General features: G+C 45.3%; 1 long non-coding RNA gene and 1 other non-coding gene across 2 annotated transcripts in view; both read right to left on the bottom strand.

Moving 5' to 3' along the window:
• Positions 1-6,828: 6,828 nt before the first annotated feature.
• Positions 6,829-6,892, bottom strand: LOC123567767 (U7 small nuclear RNA). Its single transcript, XR_006690870.1, has one exon. It is a non-coding gene; the product is annotated as a U7 small nuclear RNA (small nuclear RNA).
• A 5,971-nt stretch (positions 6,893-12,863) lies between these two features.
• LOC107126788 (uncharacterized) overlaps positions 12,864-24,061 on the bottom strand; it is a 28,903-nt gene continuing 17,705 nt past the window's right edge. The window contains exon 4 of the long non-coding RNA XR_006690634.3: positions 12,864-15,054. This is a non-coding gene — a long non-coding RNA (uncharacterized lncRNA). The remainder of the gene's footprint in view (positions 15,055-24,061) is intronic.

The following is a 24,061-nucleotide window of genomic DNA, read 5'->3' on the forward strand; positions in this document are numbered from 1 at the left end:
AGCCATGGGGTAGGATCCTCAGAAGAGTACAGCTGTAGGAGTAGGGATAGGTTATCCCTAGATGAAAGGCTGCTGCTTTGACACTGCCCTAAGAAAGCATAAAAACAAGATTTGAAAGCTACAATTGGTTCTAAGTAACTTAACTGTTTGCTAGAAAAAAACTCAACACTATTTAAAGGACTACAACAAAACTGAGCAACCAAAAGTAAAACTGTTTTTCTTATAAGGTTAAATGTACATTTATCGGATCCAGCAGTCCCACACTGAGGTAGTTATCCAAGAGAAATGAAAATGATATTTACACAAAGACTTATGCTGAATTATTATTATTATTTTTTGAGATGGAGTTTCACTCTTGTCGCCAAGGCTGGAATGCAATGGCATGTTCTCGGCTCATTGCAACCTCTGCCTCTTGGGTTTAAGTGATTCTCCTGCCTCAGCCTCCCAAGTTGCTGGGATTACAAGTGCCCACCACCACGCCCGGCTATTTTTGTGTTTTTAGTAGAGATGGAGTTTTACCATGTTGACCAGGGTGGTCTCGAACTCCTGACCTCAGGTGATCCACCCGCCTCCACCTGCCAAAGTGCTGGGATTACAGGCCTGAGCCACTGTGCCTGGTCTATGCTGAATTTTTTTCTTTTTTTTTTTTTTTGAGACGAAGTCTCGCTGTGTCCCCCAGGCGGGAGTGCAGTGGCGCGATCTCGGCTCACTGCAAGCTCCACCTCCCGGGTTCACGCCATTCTCCTGCCTCAGCCTCCTGAGTAGCTGGGACTACAGGCGCCCGCCACCACGCCCGGCTATATGCTGAATTTTTTTACAGTGGTTTTACTCAATGTACCTCCAAACCGGGAAGAATTCAAATGTCCACCAATTAGTGAGTGGATATCAAGCAGTGTTACTTCCACATACAAGGGAATGCTACTCAAGAGTAAAAATAAAGTTACTACTGATGTACACCACATCATAGATGAATTTCAAAACCACAGTGCTGAGTGAAATTAGTCAGGAATGAAAGGTTACATAGTATATGATCCCACTGATATAAAATTCTAAAAAAGGCAAAACTATAGTGATGGAAAGTAGAACTTGGTTGCAGGGGGCTGGAGTGGGGTTGGGTGTGGGGTGGGAGAGGGAATGACACCAAAGAAGCATGTTTTCAAGTGATGGAAATCTTCTATTTCATGATTGTAGTGGTGGTGTATAATTTGCCAAAACTCATTGACTTGCACACTTAGAATTGGTTCATTTTATTCTATGCAAATTATACCTCAATAAAGCAGATTAATAAAAATGCTCATGTCCTCTGGCTGCAGAATTTTACTTCTCAGAAGATATCCCAAGGAAATATTCAGAATGTGGACAAGGATTTATGAACAACGATGGCCTTCAAAGAATTGTTTCTTGTGGTGAACAATTATATACAAGCAAAATATCCAGTTGTAGAGGTGGGATGATGTAATGATGATATGTGCATAGGATGGATTGCCAGGCAAATTATTAAAATAATTTAATGACCTGGGAAAAATATGCATGATGCAATGCCTGCTGAAGGACAAAACGTGAGATAGGAGTGCAGATACCTGTGTTGAATCCTGGCTCTGCCACACATTTGCTGTGTGATGTTGTGAAAATGCTTAGCCTCTGTAAGCCTTGATTTTCTCATCCTTACAATGGAGATGCCATTAACACCTATTGTACAGGTTGCAGTCGGGATTAAATACAATAACACTAGTAAAATTCTTAGCACTTGGCACATGACAAACATGAGAAATGCTGGTGAAGATTATTTGCTATGACCAAAGTCTGTAAACGGCAGGACAGTTGTCTAAAATGCTCTGTAAAGGATAACACAGAAATATACGAGCATATTTAGCACAGTCATCTTTGGGCTATGGAAATGTAGTTTATGTTCTTTTTTCTCCTTATACTTGTCTTTATTTTTCAACTGTTCTATAATAAGGATGTGTTACTTGGAGAATCAGAATCAAACCAATAAGCGTTGTAAAGGAGAGTTTCCTTCGCATTCCTGAAATTCTACAAATGTACATAGGAGCATCATTCTAGACACAGAGTATTGATTAGGGAGTATAAGGTGGAGATGAGAGGAATACAAGGATGGGAAAAATATGATTCTTGCTTTCAAAGTGTTAGGTGGGTGTGGTGGCTCATGCCTATAATCCCGGTACTTTGGGAGGGCCAAGTGGGCAGATCACTCGAAGTCAGAAGTTGAGACCAGCTTGTCCAACGTGGTGAAACCCTGTCTCTACTAAAAATTAGCCCAGCGTGGTGGTATGCACCTGTAATCCCAGCTAGTAGGTTCCCTAGTAGGGAGGCTGAGGCAGGAGAATCACTTGAACCCAGGAGGTGGAGGTTGCAGTGAGCTGAGATCGTGCCACTGCTTTCCAGCCTGGCTGACAGCGAGACTCTCTCTCAAAACAAACAAACAAACAAACAAAAACAAACAAACAAAACAAACAAACAAAAAACCCAAAGTGTTTGCAACATGTTTGGGTATATGCTATTGTAAAACATAGAAACAAAGAATCCTAACACAAAATGGAAAGGACAAGTGGCAAGATCGGCAGAGGTACAAAAAGTGCTGTGGCAATGCCCTAGAAGGAAATATTGGTGTTGCTTGGGAGCAACGGAGTGGCTTCCCAGAGAATGAGTGATCAAGCTCGGCTGGGAGATGAATGGCACTCCCTGTGGAGGGCACCATGTGAGCAAAGGTCTGGAGCTGAGAATGTGCAGACCATCTTCAGAGGATGATGAGTTGACTGTTGAGGCTCGATTGCAGGGTGTGTATGACGGAGGAGAGTGGGGAAGATAGAGGCAGACAAACTCATGAAAGTTCTCGGTTCTAGTTTTGGGGCAGTGACCATGTGTCAGCACTGTTCTGAGCACTTCACATGTGTTTACACTTCTAAACTTACAAAACCCTGAGTCAGGCACTATTTCAAACTCCGTTTTACAGAGAGCAAACCAAGGCATAGACATGGGAGCAGATTCAGTCACACTCCCTGCAGCTAGTAGGTGGCAAAACCAGGACTCAAATCCAGGCAGTGTGGCTCCTGGTCCCTGACTCCTTGACACAGCCCTGCACTGTGGAGATCAGGCTTGGATATTTTCTCTTTGCAATAGGAAGCCATGGATGGTTTCATACAGGAACTAAAAAGTGACATTAGCAAAGACACAATCCTGTTCTTTACATCAGAGTAATTGCTTTCTCTTTCTTTCCTACACAAAAAGATGTTCGGGAAGAAACCAAAGGTGATCTGCTGGCCAGGGGATAGGAGACGTGGATTTAACCCTTCAAATCTGACCCTGAAGGAGAAGCAAGACGTTTCTATTCTGTGTATGGATTTCTTGTCTTAATAAAGATGGAACTGGAAGGAGGAGGAGAAGAAAAGGGAGTGCTTTTAAGTGGGGACAAAAAAAATCCCACAGAACCCTGAAATTTCATCTCAGCCTCAAGTGGAGATTAACCATGCCAAAAATCTGTGTTATTGATAACAATAATGATGACGATTATTATATTTTATTTTTCAATCCTGGTAATTATTGTACATTAAATCATTAGCATTCATTATTCCTACAATGTGTAATTAGGACAATGGTGGATAGATTGCTCTTGACTGTAATGAAGTTTTTATAATTGTAATTTATTGGCATCAAATTACCTTTCTTAAAATGAATCTGAACATCACATTCTTAATTCTGGGGAGGGGGTGGCAATTATTTTTAATTAATGTTTCTTGTTTGTGCCACACAGGGGGAGCTGTCTGACCAAGCCAATTCTCTGTGTCTGCAAGGAAGTTAACCAAGAATAGCAAGGCATTCTTGAATCAGTCATCTATCGCGAAACATTTTCCTTTTTCCTGTCTCCCACCCTGGCTCCATCTCCCCTCCTCCAAGGCAGTGGCCACAGGGAAAAAAAAACCCAACCACTTACCAATATGATTAGTGGTGGAGACAAGAGACAATGACGCAGATTGTTTAAGCCAATTTGTTGCTAGGTTTGAGAAGAATATTTTTTTCTTCCTTCAGAAATGGCTCAATCGGGCCGGGTGCAGTGGCTCACACCTGTAATTCTAGCACTGTGGGAGGCTGAGGTAGGTGGATGGCTTGAGCCTGGCAGTTCAAGACCAGCCTAGGCAACATGGAAAAACCCTGTCTCTACAAAAAATACAAAAATTAGCTGGGTGTGGTGGTGAGCACCTGTAGTGCCAGCTACTAGGGAGGCTGAGGTGGGAGGATGGCTTGAGCCTGGGAGGTAGATGTTGCAGTGAGCCGAGATCACATCATCGTATTCCAGCCTTGGTGACAGAGACAGACCCTGTTTAAAAAAAAAAAAAAAACCCAGAAAGAAATGGCTCAATTGCCAGCTTCTGTCTTGGGGACTATGTGTGTGTGTGTCAGGTGGGGGTGGTTAGGGAGTGGCTCTTGGTTTTGTTGTCTGTAAATTTTGTTGTGATGATTCATGTAAGATGGCAAGCTCTTCTCTCTCACCACCCCCATCCAACAATTGGCTAAGGTGGCCTCTCCACATGAATCTACCTCTTGTTTCTAGAAAGGCCAAGTGAGAAGTCTTCGGGCACGTGTTTCTACTGTTGTAATATGAAGTTGCCTGTATTTGACTGGGTTTGACCTACAAAAAGGGCAATTTAATGGTTCAAACAAATATATCCACCAGGATGGTAATCAATGAAATAACTCCTTTCCAAAGATGTTGATTAGGAGGGACAGGAAGGCCATTCATTTTTAGGCAATTGAGTGAGCAAGAGGAGTGTTTGTAAATAAGGAGCATAAGGAGAGAGGAGGGGGCAGATTGAGGACTACAGAGAGAAGAAGTGGCCTGGAGAGATGGACTGACTTACTCATCACCCATCCTGCACCAAGCATAGGTCAGGTCCTTTCTGTGCACATGTTCAAGGTGATAAGTGGCACTACCCTGGGTCTCTCTGACTTCCAGACACCTGCATTTTCTATTGTTCCAGAAATAGAAATAGCTATCAGTCATTCACATCTTAGACTAGACACAAGACCAGCCCAATGTTTTACCTCCTAAACTTGATCTTGGTTTCCTGGTAAAGGAACATTAGGCTTTGTTGAGCTGAAAGGGAAGTAGTTCTAGATCCTGAAGACTAAGGTTCTACTGCCCCTATTGCCAGACCAAAGGGGCAGATGTCTACTTCATCTGTGATGGTGATGTTCTTCATCCTGGTTTGAACAGGGATAATTTTGCCTTGTCCAGGAGGGATCTGGTGTCATGTCTGTGCTGAGGTTCCAGGAGAACACACAGCCTTTGATACTCTGTATGTGTAAAGGGCTTGTGACATTTGCAGTTGCCTGGTGAATATCGTTAAGGAGGACTGAATTCAGGATAGACACTTCTGTGGTTGGTGGTGGCTGGGGTAGGGCTTGGATCTGTGGTCAGGAATCAAGGGATCCTGACAAGTTGCAACAACCAGCACTTTGGGTCCAAATTAGTTAGTTGACAGAACCCATGGATAAAGCCATGGGCTTCTAGGAGATGCTGAGGGCCCCCTGGCTCCATGGAGATGTGGTACTGAGGGTCTTGGCTGGGCGCAATTTTCAGCACCAAGGACAGAGGCCAAGCCAACCCAGAACCCGGGACCTTCTAATGTGAGTTACACATAATCCTACAGTTTTTAGAGATCTTCTGATGTCATTTTGCTCAAGCCTCTTCAGTTGGGATTTCCTCCTTCTTGCCTCTCAGGGCAAGAATCTTGATTCTTGGATTCTGATATCTTATTTTAGCTCTGTCACTTATGAGCTGGGAAAGTTTGTAGAATGGGTTAATAATTGGTTGGTTTGAAGATTAATGAAATCCTGCCTATAAAAAAGCATAGCACAGTACCTGGCAAAGCACTCAATAAGGGGCATTTGTGGCTATTATTCTGGAGGCGAAGTTAGTAGCTATGATTAATAATAATGATGATAGCAACCTCCACTTATTGAGTCCTAACTATATTCTAGGCTCTGTCTTAAATGCTGTAAATGCATTATGTTACTCATTATCTACAAAAATCCTGTTACAGATGAGAAACTGAGGCACAGAAGGCTTAGGAACTTGGCCAAGGTCACACAACTGGTAAGTGGTAGAAATGAGATTTGAATGAACCCAGGTGGGTAGAGAGAGCATAACACTTATATTATTATGCCAATGACCTCAATATCTCAGCTATGAGCATTCAACAACTGGAATAATAATAATTATTATTATTATCATCATCATCACCACCAGTACCGACGTCACTTATCTATTACCATTAACTATTAATTGATTATCTCCCTTCTCCCACCTCTTTCAAGAAGTTTAATCAAGGGGCATGATGGGCTAAGGAGGAAGGTTCCATGAGAGAAGGAGGAGATTTCCAAGAAAAAGCATGAGGCACAGTGCTGGGCGCTTTGGAGGATGTAAAGACAGGTCCCAAATTTGGGGGACCTCAAAACCTAGTAGAGGAGGATTTTCCCCCACCCTCACCCCCGCTTTTTTTCTTTTTGAGATGGAGTTTCACTCTTGTTGCCCAGGCTGGAGTGCAATGGCGTGATCTCGGCTCACTGCAACCTCCACCTCCCGGGTTCAGGCGATTCTCCTGCCTCAGCCTCACAAGTAGCTGGGATTACAGGCACCCACCACCATGCCCAGCTAATTTTTTGTATTTTTAGTAGACACGATGTTTCACCATGTTGGCCAGGCTGGTTGTGAACACCTGACCTCAGGTGATCCACCCACCTTAGCCTCCCAAAGTGTTGGGATTACAGGTGTGAGCCACCATGGCTGGGCTTTTCCCCTTTTCATGTAGGTGATTTTCTAGTAAAAACTGAAAACCTGCTAGATAAATTCTTTTAAAAAGCTGTAACACTTAGTAGGGGAGATAGACAGTTGCACAAATAACCACAGCACTGAGGTATAAACTACCATAGGAAAGATACCAAATGCTATGAGGCATCAGGAAGACAGCTGTTTTCAGTTAGGGGTTAACTTTATGGAGGTCTTCCTGGGGGAGGAAGGCTCTGAACTAAGCATGCAAATACAGGCAAGATTGGGACATCGTGCCAATGAAGAGATGTTGGAAACCAAGCAGCCTGGACTGAGGCTCTTTCCTTCCTCCTCTTCCTAATTTTCTCCATCCTCCTCTCTATCTTGTCTTCTTTCTCTTTCTCCTTTCATTTATTCTTCTCTTCTTCCTCCTCTTCTTTCCCTTCTGTTTTCTTCCCTCCATCCTTCCTTCTCCCTTCTCTTCCTCTTCTTATTCTTCCTCATTTTCTTTCTTCTCTTCCTCTTCCTTCCAGCTTCCCCTAATTATTTTATAATAATCAATTGACACACCATATTAGAAAATCAGCCAAGGTCTGAGGACATGAATGCTGGTAAACCTTCCTTCCAGCTGTTTGCTTCACACTTCAGCCTTGGAGTGGAAATGCAACTCCAAGCATAAATTAGGGCAAATTCTATTGTGGGTAAGGCAACTTTTTTGTCAAGGAGGACAAAGCTTAACACCCACCCTCAGGAAAGGCAATTAGAAGAATAAATCTGGTCAACCAGACCTTGGCTCAGACCCAGCCCTGCCCTATTCTCTCTGTGTAACCTTCAGCAAATAGCTATACATCTGTTTCCACCTCTGTAAGATGAGGGTAAACTGGGATTCTCTCTTCACGGGGTTGTCATGAGGGTTAAATGAAATAATCGATGTGAATGTATTTAGCATCATACCCAGCACATAGTAGATGCTAAAAAAAAGTTCACTTCCCATCTCCTTTAATTAATGAATCTCTATATTTAAAATGGGGTCTGTGGCTTTGAAGCGGGAGCGAGTCGCGATGGGGTTGTGCTGGCAGAAGAGATGGAAGGCAGGAGAGAAGATCGCGTTTCTGATGGGGTTAAGGTGGGCAGTGTAAATCTAATTTCTTGGCAAAAGCTGCAATTTGCCAGCCCTTTTAATTATTATTTTTTATTATGGATACAAATTAAAAATAAACTGTGTGTCTCAATCACAGCAGGGATTAAAATTGTTCCCTAATTGTTATCTTTGAATCAATCTAGCTTCCATTAGCTCTGCTTCTCAAGGTATAATTGAGGTGTGTGTGCGTGTGTGTATGCCTGTGTGCGTGTGTGAGCATGCATGTGTGTTTCTGTGGTTTGTGGGGAAGGCACCTTCCTCCATTTGATGCACCCCATTGTCTTCCAAATTCCAGTTTCCTTTTTCCTTCCTCTTTGCTAAAGACCTTGAGGGGCAGTGGAGTTGGTGAGGCTTGAACAGTAGATGCCTCTCCCTATCCCACCATACCTAAAATTTTTGTTTCAAAAATCAGCATACTTTGTACTATACTAGGAGCATTTTTTTGATTGGGTTGAAGGTGGGAGAGGAGTGATCTAAAATCAATACGTTTCTGATTGCTAAGCTCAATTTCTTCCTGAATATAGAGCTCTAGACTGCGAATTCTCTAGACAAGAAACAGGGCTTCTTGTTCATCTTGTTCTTGGCTATATTCCCAGCACCTAGAACAGTGTCTGGTACATGGTCAGTTCTCATTAAATATTGACTAATTAAACTCAATCAAGCATGTTGTACTAGAAGAAAATATGCGAAATGCATAGTAAACAAATACACGATCCCTGGTACATAGATAGTGCTAGTGAGCAATAACACAGCTCCTGTTCTTTTTATCAGATACCGAAACTCAGATAGACCTGAGACAATTTTTCCTCTTAAATTTTAATTTAATATTTACAGTTTTGGCCGGGCGCGGTGGCTCAAGCCTGTAATCCCAGCACTTTGGGAGGCCGAGACGGGCGGATCACGAGGTCAGGAGATCGAGACCATCCTGGCTAACACAATGAAACCCCGTCTCCACTAAAAATACAAAAAAAGTAGCCGGGCGTGGTGGTGGCGCCTGTAGTCCCAGCTACTCGGGAGGCTGAGGCAGGAGAATGGCGGGAACCCGGGAGGCGGAGCTTGCAGTGAGCCGAGATCGCGCCACTGCACTCCAGCCTGGGCGACAGAGCGAGACTCCGCCTCAAAAAAAAAAAAAAAAAAAAAAAAATTTACAGTTTCATTAGTTGCCACTTATCAAGCTCTTGCTCTATATACCTGATGCTTTACATGTGGTATTGCGAATTCTCAGGCACTTTTACTATACCCATTTTTACAGATAAGGAAACTGAGGCTCAGAGAGATGAAATCACTTATGCAAGCTCACACAGCTGGTGAGTGATGAGGCTGGGATTCAAACTCAGATCTGCCAGGCTCCTAAACATCTATGATCTCTCTTGTCACTATCCTTCCCTACCTTATGATCACCACCTGTTTATATTTTATTTTATTATTTTATATTTTTGGACACAGCATCTCTGTTGCCCAGGCTGGAGTGCAGTGGCAACCACCATAGTTCACCACAGCCTCAAAACCCTGGGCTCAAATTATTCTCCTGCCTCAGTCTCCCAAGTAGCTGGGACTACAGACATGCATCATCATGCCTGCCTAATTTTTGTTTATCTTTTTGTAGAGATGGGGGGGGGCGGGTCTCGCTATATAGCTCAGGCTGGTCTCGAACTCCCAGCCCAAGCAATCACCCCACCTTGGTTTCCCAAGGTTCTGAGATTATAGGAGTGAGCCACTATGTCCAGCTTCCCACTTAATGATTTCTTTCAAGTAAGCAAGCTAAGTATTGTTGGCCTTATTCTTCATACGAAAAAAGTGAGGTCCCAAGAAAATTCTTAAGACTTGTGTAGGGGTGGGAGGTGTCACATGCATAAAGACCTCGTGCTAGTGGCCAGTGTACCACGTATGCATCCTAACCAGGGCATCACCCTGCCCTCCTATGCTGGGTATCCAATCCAATGGAAATTAAAATATGAGAACCTTGGGCCAGGCAAAGTGGCTCATGCCTGTAATACCAGCACTTTGGGAGGCCAAGGCAGGTGGACTGCTTGAGGTCGAGAGTTTGAGACCAGCCTGGCCAACATGGCAAAACCCCAGCTCTACTGAAAACACAAAAATTAGCTGGGTGTGGTGGTGGGTGCCTGTAGTCCCAGCTACTTAGGAGGCTGAGGCAGGAGAATTGCTTGAACCCAGGAGGCGGAGGTTGCGGTGAGCCGAGATCCCGCCACTGCACTCCAGCCTGGGCGACAGAGACAGAGACTCTGTCTCAAAAATAAAATGAAATAAAAATAAAAATAAAAATGAAAACCTCAAAAAAAGGACTTTAAATCTAATAAATAAAGTTCATATAGAGACACCAGAGTGGCTGCATTGGGCTTTCAGCAAGAAGCTGAGCCGAGGTTGTATCACTTAAAAAGGGGTGCTTTTCCAAGTGCCACACTTGAAAAGACTGCAGCATTTGTTCATTCATGCTTTGCATTAATATTCTTTGAGCACCTGTTATGTGTTAGGTCTGCACGAAGATCTAGGGATACAGCAGGAAACAAAAGAGCCAGCCCCTGCCCTCAGGAGTTTATGAGCAAGGGGGAGAGACAGATTCAGCAAAATATTCCCATAATTATTAATTACAAACTGTGATAAAACATAGGAGGAAAAAGTACAGGGAATAACTAGAGGTTATATAATAACAAGCAGACACAATATCCCAGTGAGGGTGGGTGTGTGTGTGTTCAGGAAGGCTGGGGCACATTTGAGCATGGATGTGGAGGAAGAGTTAATTAGGTGGCTCTTCTTCTAGGCAGAGGGCACTGGTTGCAAATGAGTCCAGGAAAAGGGACGAAGGCATCTTCTAGGAACAGAAGAGCCCCTGTGAATGGGGCTTAGAGGATGGGGGACAAGTGTGAGACTAACCCTGGAAAGGCAGACAGGGGCCAGATCCACAGGGCTTTGAGGCCAAGGTGTGATGGCAACAGGGATCTACTGAAAATCTTGAGTCCAAGAGATGCTTTAATTGGATTTGCGTTTAAAAGACTGAGGTGAGAAGATCACTTGAGGCCAAGCATGGTGGCTCACACCTGTAATCCCAGCACTTTGGGAGACCGAGGTGGGCTGATCACTTAAGGTCAGGAATTCAAGACCAGCCTGGCCAACATGGTGAAACCTCATCTCTACTAAAAATACAAAAATTAGCTAGGCGTGGTAGCGCATGCCTGTAATCCCAGCTCCTCAGGAGGCTGAGGGAGAAGAATCGCTTGAACCTGGGAGGCAGGGGTTACAGTGAGCCAAGATCGTGCCACTGCACTCCAGCCTGGGTGGCAGAGCGAGACTCCATGTCAAAAAAAAAAAAAAAAAAAAGATAACTTGAGGCCAGGAGTTCAAGACCAACCTGGGCAACATACAAAGACCCTATCTCTATTTAAAAAAAAAAGAAAAAAGAAAAAGATGAGCCAGCCATGGTGATGCACACCTGTAGTCCCAAGTACTCAGGGGACTAAGGTGGGAGGATCACTTGAGCCCAGGAGTTTGAGGCTGCAGTGAGCCATGTTTGTGCCCCTGTACGCCAGTCAGAGTGACACAGTGAGACTCAGTCTGAAAAGAAAATAAGCTCATTAAAGGGACACTTAGAACAGCTCTTCTTGTGTTTTGGTATCTTGATAATCTGTTTTGAAATGAGAAAGAAGGATCCATTCAAGCAGGGGTGCTAAAATAGACTGATGGTGTGTGAGGAGGAGGTTTACCTAGAATAGTTTCTGGAACACCAGTGGATTGGGGACAGCGTTCATGGACATCACTTTAATTTGGAAAGTTTTCTTTGTACCATCATAGTTTTGGGAGTCATCTGTGGTGGTCATTAGGGCTGTTCCCAAATGTTTTATTCTCTGCCTTCCAGGCATGTGGCAGGAATGAGCTTCTGTGACCACTTGAAGGAGGCCACTTAAAAAGATCACACTGTCATATCCAGGCTGAGTCTTTATGAACACTTACCTTTGCAGTCATGGAAAGTTGGGCCCAGATGATGCCTCCAACCACCTGGGTCCTCAAGTGACCTCCTACAGTCAAAGCCTCCTTGCTAACCCACAGTAAAACGAGACTGGGTGAGAAACAAACTACTGGGGCTGTTTGTTACTGTAGCATAACCTCGCCTTCCCTGACACATACAAAAGCTCTCCCACACTCTGCTTTGCCCAGTGCCCACTTCCCTCCTCACTCCCTCTCTCAGGAGGCTGCAGCCCCACCCGTATGCCACATTCCTTCCAACCCCAAGGCCTTCATTCTTGCAGTTGCCTCAAACCTGCACCACCTTCTTTCTCTCGTCCCTTGGCAAATCCCTGCACCTCCTTCAGGTCTCAGTTTCAGTGTCTCACCTCCCTGTTGGAGGTTTCAGAGGACATGAGATTTTCAGAGCACTGACCCCAGTTTGTGATCATGTCTTTTTATTTTATTTTATTTTATTTGAGACAGGGGATTGCTCTGTTGCACAGGCTGGAGTGCAGTAGTATGATCACAGTTCACTGCAGCCTCAACCTCCTGGGCTCAAAGCCTTCTCCCTCCTCAGTCTCCCAAGTAGCTGGGACTACAGGTGCACACCACCATGCCCAACTGATTTTTTAATGTTTTGTAGAGATGGTGGGGGAGGGGGGGTCTCACTATGTTGCCTAGGCTGGTCTCGAACTCTTGACCTCAAGCGATCCTCCAGTCTCAGACTCCCAAACTGCTAGGAATACAGGTGTGAGCCACTGTGCCCTGCATCCAATGCTTTTTGAATGAATAAGTAGACGAATGAAAGAAACCCATGTGATCTTGAATTGCCCCTCCCAGTATGGAGGAAAGAAGTCCCCAGACTTCCATTCCCCTTATCTTTGGCCAATTCCCCTTTCTGACCTAGGGCCACATTATGACATTCATGGGCTCTTTTTTCTATAAAAAAAATAAAAATTATATTTCATGACTGTGTAGGTATAAACATGAATGTAATCCAGCCTAGATCCATTTATATATATATACACATTATTATTATATTCATGTTTTCTTTTGATTTTAAAAGAAATTAACATTAAAACATTCAATTAACATTAAAACATTTATACAGACCCCTTGAAGTACTGTGAGCCCTAAACACTGTGCTTCCTGTGCCTGATGGATAAGTTGGTCCCTTCTGACCCAATTCCCTGTTCATTCATTCATTCCTTCCTTCATTCCTTCATTCATTCATTGTGTGAGAATTTATAGAGCAGCGTCTCGATGCAAAGACCAGCACCAGTCTTTGGCATGGGGGTGCTGGGATTCCAGACCCTGGGATCTGGGTCTCCTTTTTTTGTGTCTCTGATATTCTAGTGGGGGAGATAAGCACTGAACAAGTGCAACAAGAAATAAATGTGTAAGTGTTTCACACATAATGTGTTTACACATTTATTTATAAATGTATTTATACCTTATGAATTATAAGTTATAATGTTTCACACATTTATTGTAAATTACCAAGTTCCAGCGTCTTTGGAGGGCCAAGAACAAGGAAGTGTGAGGTGGTCTGTGGGAGAAGGAAGATTGCTTGAGGAAGCCTTCCCCAGTCGGAGCTGCAAGTTAACTGTCAGGAGGGTGGGGAAGCGCATCCCAGGCAGAGGCCTGGCATGAGCAAGGGTCCTGAGGCAGGACACAGTAGAGCATCTTTGAACGACTTCTCGACCAGCTTCTTCAGCATCATCAGAAAGTCACAACCATCCCTCAGGACTTCCGGATCCTCACTTTCTCTCCCGGCCTGTCCCAAACAGTTTGCAGCCTGGACCACAAGCTCTGAGCACCGGAAGAGCCCAGGAGGGCTGGTTTGATTAGATCACTGTCAGCCAGGGACGGAGGTTAATTGCTATTCTCTTTGTGAGTCTGGCTTGGCCCAGCAGCTTTGCCCACGGCTGTTTTTGTGTGCCTGCGTGTGTGTGTGTGTGTGTGTGTGTGTGTGTGTGTGTGTGTGTCTGTGTGTCTGTGTGTCTGTGTGTCTGTAGGTCACTTTGGCCTCGGGCTGGGCAGAGGCCGAGGGGGCTCGGGGGAGGGTTGCCCAAGATTTTTCTGTGAGTTCTGAGCCTTGTCTTGTCTGGTGTGTAGCAAAGAGGAGTGCTTAACAAGCATTAAGGGACACAAATAATTCCCCTTTTCTCCTCTCCGCCTATTCTTCCCTCTCTCTTTTCTTGTAAATCCTGCTTCTTGCATGTGAATAGCGGAATGGCTTCATCTAGGACCTTTAATCAGATCCCTGGTAGGCTCTAGGAGGGCAAAGTGCCGGAGGGATTACCTTTTATTTTAGGTTTTTCTCCCCTAGTTTTGCCATTCCCCTCTTCCCCTCCCCTGGCTGTGTTTTCCTCCCTGGCGTTTGTTCTCAGCAGAAGTAAGTAAGGAAGGCTTAAAGCGCGGGGGAGGGGGGCTTACAAACTTAAGGGGATCGGGCCCTATTCAGCCGGGCTTGTCCACAGACTTTCTGCTTTTGTTCTCGGGCCATTCTTCAGCTGATTTCTTCACTCCAGCAAAAGCACTTTAATTCCCTTTTAGATACGGAGAATCCGTCCTCTTCCCCTCGCTGCCCCCTCCCTCTCTCCACCCCACACACCCCATTTCACTTTTTCAGACCCTTTATGCTTCGTCCTCATCCTCCCCAACAAAGACCTAACATCCTCGCAAAGTATTTCTTTCACCGAAGGGGGAAGCTCTGGAGAATCAGGGGGAGGGGAAGGGGAAGAGGGAGCTTCTCTGGGACCAGACCCCCAAGCCAGGCCAGGGGAGACCCGTGGCTTAAGACTGCACCCCCTTGGTCTCAGCTTTGCCTTGGTTGGAGAAGAAAGGCTCTGATGCCAGCACGAGCGTGTGGAAGGAGAAAATGTCTGAAGGTGTGTCTGTGTGGTTGTGACAGGAGGGATAGAGACATTAGAGACCTGGTGTGGGCTTTGTCAGCATTCCTGAAAGGGGCAGGAGGGGTCCCAGAGAAACGTCTGTGCAAGGAGACGATACAGGGGCCTTCAGTCTCCGTCAGAATCCCCGAGACCTCCTGGGTACATCCCAGCGGAGCATCCCGAGGGTACCAGAGGCGCTGGGTCTGGGGCCCTCGCTGGGGCTTTTCAGCAACCAGGAAAAGGTTTGAGACCTAGAGGAAAAGGGTTGGCTGCAAAATAGGAAAAGAAAACCCCCAACTCAAAATTAATAAGTGCTTGATTGCAAGCCTACACAACGCATTTTATGTCAACTGCCCTAATAGTTCAATTTGACATTCATAAAAATTTCATTGCATATAAAAACAATTTGCGGGGCAGGTTTTCTTTTTCTTTCCATTCATGACCTCCTTCCCTCTCCCTCCCTCTCACCTTGCTTCCCTCCTTCCCAATAACCTAATGAATACCTGTGAACCAGCCACCCATCCCAACACTAGAACGTGCTAGTAACTTCCACTGACTGCACACACTGATTCTAACGCCCTCCCTCCTTGCAAGAAGTAACCATCTTCCTAAATTTTTGTCTTTCTCTTTAAAAAATAGTCGTTATCACCCATTTATATTCCTAAACAAAGTCCCTCTTTAGTTTGAGTTGAGATTTTCTCACTCTACCAGCACCGGTGGAATGGCTGAGCCATCCTACCAAACCATCGATTCAGTGAGTTCCTTACAATCAATTTACAAAAGGAAAATGTGAAAAGTTCTTTCAAACATTTTTTTATAGCAAAACCAGCTCTAGGAAATGGGTGTGTTGTGCTTTTAGTGGGTTTGTTAATGATGCGGGGAGGAGCCTTCAAGGTAAGAATGTCTAAGTGCCTGTAAATCACTGAAAATGGTTCTGCCTCCAATCCTACTTTCATTAGGGGAGTAAGTGTATAGTCCATTACCAGCCTTGGCTTCCCCATCTATGAAATGGGAACAACAAATTAGCTCATCTTTTTATTGAAAACATAAAAAGTGAGAGCACGCGAGAGAAGCAATCTCACTGCCTAGCATCCTAGAAAGATAAAACGAGCTTTCCCATCTTCTCTTCTTTCTGTCTGAGGCTGAGAAAGATGAGTTTCTCTTCTTCAAAATGTCGACAAATCGGCGCAGGGCCATTTAAGGGAAAGTGGGCCGGGGCGATAATAGCCCAATTGGGAGTTTGAACGGCAGAAGGGCTGGCTCCCTCTCCGTGCCAGAGGATGGGCAATTACTGTGAGGCATTTTTCGGGCAAAATAGAAGGCAGAGAAATAGCAAGTAGGAGCCCCAATTATCGGGAGTCATTCTCAGGACGAAAAACACTGTCTCATTCTCCTGCAGCAAACTGTCGGCAAGACGTGGGGTGGTTAGAGTGGTTAGGAGAAGATGGTGGAGATTCAGCAGGGATAATGTCTGGCCTTTCTTAGTAGGGGTGGAGGAGGACGGATGGATGGATACTTTGAAAGCCGGTGTAGCTTGCTTCTCCCTCCTGGCTGCTGTGGGGCACAAGTATGGCATTTGATTCTCTGCATTGTTTCCATCTCCCACACCTTGCCCCAACACAAATAAATCAAGGGTTCTTTCCCTCTCTGTGCTTCTAGATAGGCAAACAAAAAGGACAGTGTGTCTCCAGCCACCACAAGGGCTTTAGGCAGTGGGGTGTTGGTAAAATATTTAACAGCCGGCTCTACAAAGAAACCCTGATTTGCAGAGTTTGTCAATTTCTTCAGTGTAAATATTCCCATCTGACATCACCGGATAGAGTCTGGAAGAGATAGGCAGTCGCATACCGTTATAGAGTAGTTCTACCACCCGGAAACGATAGATAGAAATAACCTCAGAAGCACAGATCATAGTAAAACTTAGACAAATAATCAGGATGTGGTGAGTTTGGAGTGTTTATTATCTTTGCTTTAATATGATTGATTTAATCGTAACCTTATTTAAGTTAATTTTTAATGGATGGTTGAACACCCGGCTTGCCAAATTCCTGTACATGTGCTGGTCGGCTCTTGGGAACCTGCTCGAGCCGGCTGCAGCTCACTGCCTGCTTGCAGAATATTCTCTGTTTGCTCAGGGCCCACACACTCCTGTGTGCTTGTCATTGCTACATGATGTCAATCAGCAAATTTATCACTTCGTGATAAAGGAAAATCAATAGGCACTTTCCACTCTTCTTCCTGAAAAACAGCCTTCCAGGGGACCCTGGGAGATTGTGTTTTCAGATCAGGAAAGTGGAGTTCACTGCATTCCCCTGCCTGGAGCTTATATTTTAGATTGCAAGACTGCGGCCTCATTCTATGCCCATGTGTTCATTCAATAGCAAACCATGAATGCCTACTGTGTGCCAGCCTCTGGGAGAGGGAGATGGTACGAACTCAGTTACAGGCATTCTTCCCTTTCCAGAGAACCATCAACTCAGGAGCAGATGGCTGGCAAGAAGGCAGCTTCAGCCTCCATGGGTTCCTGCCCTTCTCTATGAATCGGGGTTCCTCAGAAAGCCTCCCTTTGAGGACTTGCACTTCCCTCTTGCATCTCCCATTTTCTAACAAGATTTCTTCCCTTTGATCCCTAGACTGTTCCTAAGTTAGCTGATAGACTTAAATATAAAAAATACTCCTACAACTTCATTGCAGAGCTACTGCTTGCTAACTATGAGATTGACACAGATTAGAAACCTGAGAAATACAAAGTGTTGGTGAGGACGTGGGGACACAGGAACCCAGCTGCATAGCACATTCTGGCATGACTTAGTCAGATTAAGTCTACAAATACTTCATGCCCCAGTAATTCTACTGCTGGGCATAGAGGACAGGTACATCCCTACTCAGGTCCCTCTTTCTTGCTTCCTGGGATCACCGAACCAATAAGGGTCTAGAATGGGCAGAGAGCAACGCTGATGGCTTTCTTTGCTTTCATCCACCTCCTGAATCTGTGTCACCTGCATAAAACCCATTGAATGAGAGAAAAGATAAATTTTCTAATTTTAATTTTTTATTTTTTTAGAGGTAGAGTCTCTCTGCTACCCAGGTTGGAGTGCAGTGGTGTGATCACAGTTCACTGCAGCCTCAACCTTCTGGGCTCAAGCAACCCTCCCAGCCCAGCCTCCCAAGTGACTGGGACTGAAGTTGTGCACCACCACCACACCTGGCTAATTAAAAACAAAACAAAAGAAAAGAAAAGACCTTTTTTTTTTTTTTTTTTTTTTTTTTGGTAGAGAGGGGTCCGGCTATGTTGCCTAGGCTGCTCTTAAACTCCTAGCCTCAAATGATCCTCCTGCCTTGGCCTCCCAAAGTGCTGACATTTCAGGTCTGGCCACTGTGCCCAGCCCAAAAAGAATTGTTTTAGTTCCATTTTAGCAACCATAATAAAATTTATTGAGCACTTACTATGTTACATGTGTTATCTCATGGAATCCTCACAATCATTCTAAGAAGGGGATATATGTTTCCTCCCAATTGAAAGTCAAGGAAACTGGGGCTCCGAGACCCATCATTTCTTGCCCAAGGTCACATAACCAGTAGGTGCTGGAGCCTCCTGGGGTATCAGCCCTTTCTGAACCTAGAGCCCATGGGCCCTTTCCCCTCACTTGTCAAATTGAGTTACAACTCTCTGTTTATGGGTTCTTGAGGGCACGATCTGGGTACGTTCACTGCCTAACCATAGTGTCTGGCATGCTATAGGTGCTCAATAAATGTTTTTTGTTTGTTTCTGAGACAGGGTCTTGCTCTGTTGCTCAGGCTGGAGTACAGTGGTGCAATAATAGCTCACTGCAGCCTCAACCTCCTGGGCTCAAGCTATCCTCCCACCTTTTGGAGTAGCTAAGACTATAGGTGTGTGCCACCACACCCAGCTCATTTTTGTTTATTTTTTGTAGAGATGAGGACTTGCTATGTTGCCCAAGCTAGTCTTGAACTCCTGACCTCAAGTGATCTGCCCACCTTGGTCTCCCAAAATGCTGGGATTACAGGCATGAGCCACTGTGCCTGGCCTCAATAAATATATGTGAAGTTAGCAAGGGGTTGAAAGAGAACATTTTTCCTCATCTTGCTATTGGGAGGATTAAAGGAGATAATGGAAACAAAATACTTAACACGTGCTCAACAATTTTTTTAAATTAGCTATATGATGGTCTTGATCTTCCTGCAGACTTATAAATAACCAGGTTTTTGGGAAAAGTCCCAAGCATAGGGAGTTGGGGATTTGGGGAGCAGAAGAAAATACAGTGTGAGGAAATTTTCAACACTGAATTGTTGAGCCCAGGAGCAAATGCACAAATCATGGACCCATACAAAATCAGGCCTGGCAACAAACATTCGAAAAAATGCTCAACATCACTAATGATCAGGGAAATGCAAATCAAAATCACAAGACACTAATACCTGGATGTCTGGTTCCTGGGCCACTTCTTACTGCCACCTGGTTGTCCCATGAGTATCATTTCTCTCCAGAGTGGGAGAATAACTTGCCTACCCCATCAGATTTTTCTCTGACTTCCTTCTCTACTTTCCTTTCAAGGGCTGGGGAAGAACCAGGCTCCTAAAATTTGACTTGAGCATCCATTGGTGAAGCTGCTTTCCTAGAAAAGAACTGGGTCCAGAGCCTCCCGAAAACTTGAGGACTCTGTGTAAAGGTGGACAGGGGCCATCCCTCCATGGGGCCTGAGGCTGTCTTCTACACGTGGCTTAGAGGTCTTATGGCTTCTTTGAGGTCACCTCCGGGCTGGATGGAGCTCTGGGAGGAGTCAGAAGGCTGTTGGTGATAAAGAATACAAACCATGGCAGCAATTTGTCAAGGACACCCAAGTCCTGCAAGGCTGCTGGTGGCAGCCTCTGGGGAGGAAGGCTGAGCACAAGGTGGTCCCCTAAACTGATGGGCACGGGGCAGCGAAGGGATGGAGGAGGGGGAATGATGGGGATGCAGGAAGTCAGTCCAGCTGCTGAGAGCATCTCTGTCCTCTCTGTGCCTCTCTTGCAGAAGGAAGGTCCTGTCGCCAGCCTTCCTTCTGTTCCTTGCATGCCCCAAGCTTTCTCCTGCTATGGGGTCTTTGTCCTGCGGTTCCTTCTGCCTAGAACACTGTCTTCCCAGATCATGGCAGGCTCCTTCGCATCATGTGAGTCTCTGCTCAAATGTTATTCTCTCAGATCAGTGAATCCAAAGTCATCTCCCAGTCAGTCACTTCCTAGAACATCCCCTTTCCATTTCCTTTGTAACTCTCAGCACTATCTGCAGGGAATTCCCTCATTTTTTGTGTGACTTTGGGCAGTTTCTTAACCTCCCTGTGTCAAATTTTTCTTATCTGTAAAATGGGCATATTAGTACCCATCGCATGAGACTGTAATGCTGATTAAGTGAGATGATGTATGTAAGGTGCTCCAAACACTGCCTGGTATGGAGTAAGCAGTAGAGAAGTGTTAACAATTATTGCTATTATTACTATTATTATTATTATTATTATTGTGTTTGATCCATTGTCCTCTATCCCCAACTAGAACATCATCTTAATGAGGACACATACTTTGTCTGTCCTGTATTCTAATGCCTGGTACAGGGCTTGGTTCATAGTAGGTGCCCAAGAAATATTTTCTGAGTGAATGAATGAATGAATGAATAAAAGTTCTAAAAGAAACTAAGCCACAGTTTTAATGAAACCAGGCAATGGGTATTAAAAGCATTGGGGTTTGATTAGGCTCTTGGATACATACATGGAGGTAGGCACAGTGAAAGCAGGAAGCTGGGGCAACTCCAGATGCCTGTCCCTGGGGCTGGGCCCTTCTTTCAGGTAAGGAGGCAGGAGGAGGAAGGAGCTTTCAGGACATGGGGGGAGGTGCAATGTAGATTTAGAGGGGGTTCTGATGGGGCTGTAGGGTTCTCCTCAGTTCTAGGAGCATTTGCTGTCTCAGGTATGCAGTGGATCTATGATCTGGAAGGGACTCCAGAAGGAGAGGAGTGAACTCAGGAACCTCAGTTTATCCTCTGCCCACCTGCCATCTTGCAGAAGAGGAGGCTGAAGTCCAGCCCCAGGATTAACCCAGCATCCTGGCAGCAGGGTTGTGTCAGTCCTTCCCTGGCCCCACATCTCGGGTGTGTGCTTGGTCTTCGTGCAGCATTGGTACCTTCCTAGAATTGAGCTCCTCCCTTTTCACCCTGGCGGTGGGTAGTTTAGGGGTCTATTTGGAAGATGTGACCTGAGGCTCTATACAGGAAGCCCCGTGATCCCTGAAAGGTCAAACCTTGGACTCCTGGAAGACCTTCTCAAGTGCTGGAATCTGCTGACATTTGCCCTCTGGGCCTTCACTGTGACCAGACCCCAGGAGACAGCAATGGGGCAGGGCCTGGAGGGGGAGGGGCCTGTGCCAGCCCAGGTCACAGGCAGTAATGGCGATGACCCCTCTGCTTCAAGTGACAACAGCAGCAACAGTAACAACATAACAGCACTGATTTAAATATTCATAATACTGGGCCAGGCATAGTGGCTCACATTTGTAATCCCAGCATTTTGGGAGGCTGAAGCAGGAGGATCACTTGAGCCCAGGAGTTCAAGGCCAGCCTGGGCAACATAGTGAGACTCCGTCTTTTAAAAATTTTAAAAATTAGTCAAGGTGTGGTGCTGCACACCTGTAGTCTCAGCTACTCAGGAGGCTGGGGTGGGAGGATTGCTGGAGCCCAGGAGGTCAAGGCTGTAGTGAGCAATGTTTGTGCCACTGCATTCCAGCCTGGGCAACAAAATAAGATCCTGTCTCAAAAAAAAAAAAAAAAAAAAAGGATATTTACTGAGCACTTACTCTGTGCCTGACACTGTCCTAAGGGCTTTAAAATATTACTCATTTATTTCTCACAAAGCATATGACATGTATGTTAGATAAGAGAATCGTGGCAAAGTCAAAGTTCCTGAATTGGATAATTACATGGTGGTGATGCTGTGATTAGGAAATGCGCCCTAAGAACTTCATGGTGAGGGGATACAAGGCTACCACTTGCAAATGGCTCAACAAAATGAAGTAGATAGGAACGCAGGTAGATGAACTGATATGGAGAACAAATGTGTCAAAATATTAGCAACCGGGGAATACAGATAAGAGTATGCAGATAAGAGTTCACGGATCCTGCAACTTTCTGATAGGTTTTTAAATTTTTTTAATAAAAAGGAAAACTAAAAATGTAAGGACAGCACTAATACTGTCCCCATTTTACAGATGGGGAAACTGAGGCACAGAGAAGTTAGCACCTATATTAGACAATGTAGAGATATCAGCTGTTTTATTATTTACATATGATGAGGCCAAGGCTCAGAGACACTCTGTAACCTGTCCACTGTCGCACAGCAAGAAAGTGAGTGAGTGACTTTGAAGGGTTCTATCTCTCTGACCTGCTAAGGTTACGTGGACCTCAGGCTGGCTTGGCTGGGGCAGGGGCGAGTGACTGGACTCTCCCCATGCCTTCAAATGAGGCCCCTAGTGTCCTCCCAGCCTTGTCAGGCCCCTTAAGACAGGGCGAATCTTTGTGGAGCCCCTTTCCTCCCTCCCTCCTTGCCCCTGCAGGAACCTCTCCTGGGAACCCTTGCAGCCCTCCCTGATCTCCCCCATCTTCTGTGCACCAGCAGCCCCATCGGAGGGGCTTGACAGGGTGGGGATATTTGCCAGCAAATACAAGCTATGTGTTAAACACTCCGCCAGCAGCTTCTCCACACCCGGCAATGTTTGCTCAGCAAACATCACTAATTTTCTGGTTTCTTGGGCTGTGCTGGAGCCCCCAGAGCAAAGCTTGTTGTTCATCAGCTCCACTGACAGTTCCCTGTCCCCATGGCCACCAAACAGGCTCGGGGCGCAGAGTTGAGATCTCCTCCCAACACAAAGTCCCAAGAAGATCTGTGGGGAGAGAGAAGGCTTCTCTGGTTTTCTGGGACAGCATCTTTAACCGGAATTCCTCTAGGGCTGGGATTCTGGGATGTAGGAGAGGGGCTTCAATTATTTCCTGACCTTGAGTGTGTTTGGGGAGTTCTTCTCCTCCCTTCTGGTCTCGGTCCCATCCATCCCCCAAGATTCAGGAAGCCAATTCATTCCAGTTCATATCCATCCATCCATCCATCCATGCATGCATCCATCCATCCGGTATTTTTTGAGCATCCCTTGTGTGTCAGGGAGGGCTGGGTGCTGGTGAAACAGCAGTGCATATGACCAGCCTGACCAGCATGATTTCTTGCCTTCCTGAAGCTGATATAATACAGCAGTTAGAGGCCGGACACAGCGGCTCATGCCTGTAATCCCAGCACTTTAGGAGGCCAAGGTAGGCGGATCACCTAAGGTCAGGAGTTCAAGACTAGCCTTGCCAACGTGACAGAGGGAAACCCCGTCTCTATTAAAAGTACAAAAATTTACTGGGAGTGGTGGCGGGTGCCTGTAATCCCAGCTACTCAGGAGGCTGAGGCAGGAGAATTGCTTGAACTCAGGAGGCGGAAGTTGCAGTGAGCCGAGATCGTGCCACTGAACTCCAGCCTGGGTGACAGAGCAAGACTCTTTCTAATTAAAAAAAAAAAAAGAAAAAAAGCAAAAAGAAAAAAAAGCAGTTAGTAAATAAATCAACAAGGCCATTCAAGAAGGTGAAGAAAACAAAACAGGGTGATAAAGCCAGTGCTGCTAGCAAAGGTGGCCAAGAAAGCCCTCCTGGAAGATGGGTTATGTGAGCTCAGCCAGTACAACTGACTTTTTTTCCCCCTCAGGCTCTGTATGGTTCAGCCTGGCACTGTTACAGGCCCTGTCTTTATTTAAAATGTTGATATCTTGTTCATCATAGATTTTTAAAGTGTAAATACAATTTACATAACATAAAATCCATTCTGACCATTTCAAAGCGAACAATTCAGTGGCATCTAGTGTATTCACAATGTTGTGCAATCATCACCGCTATCTCACGGCAGACCATTTTCATCACCCAAAAAGGAACACCTTATCCACTCAGCAGTCACTCCCCAGTCCTCCTTCCCTCTCCCCTGACAATTGCTAATCTGCCTCTGTCTCTGCGCATTTGTCTATTGTGCAGTCATAGAAATGCAATCTGCGGTCCTTTTGAGTCTGGCTTCTGAGTGTAATGTCTTTGAGGTTCATCCATATGGTAGCACGTGTCAGTGCTTCATTCCCTTTTACGGCTGAGTCATTTTCTTTTGCATGGATAGACCACATTTTGTTTATCTGTTTATCTGTTGCTGGACACATGGTTCA

This window comes from Macaca fascicularis, chromosome 11 (assembly GCF_037993035.2).
Source record: "Macaca fascicularis isolate 582-1 chromosome 11, T2T-MFA8v1.1".
Taxonomy (NCBI): Eukaryota; Metazoa; Chordata; class Mammalia; order Primates; family Cercopithecidae; genus Macaca; species Macaca fascicularis.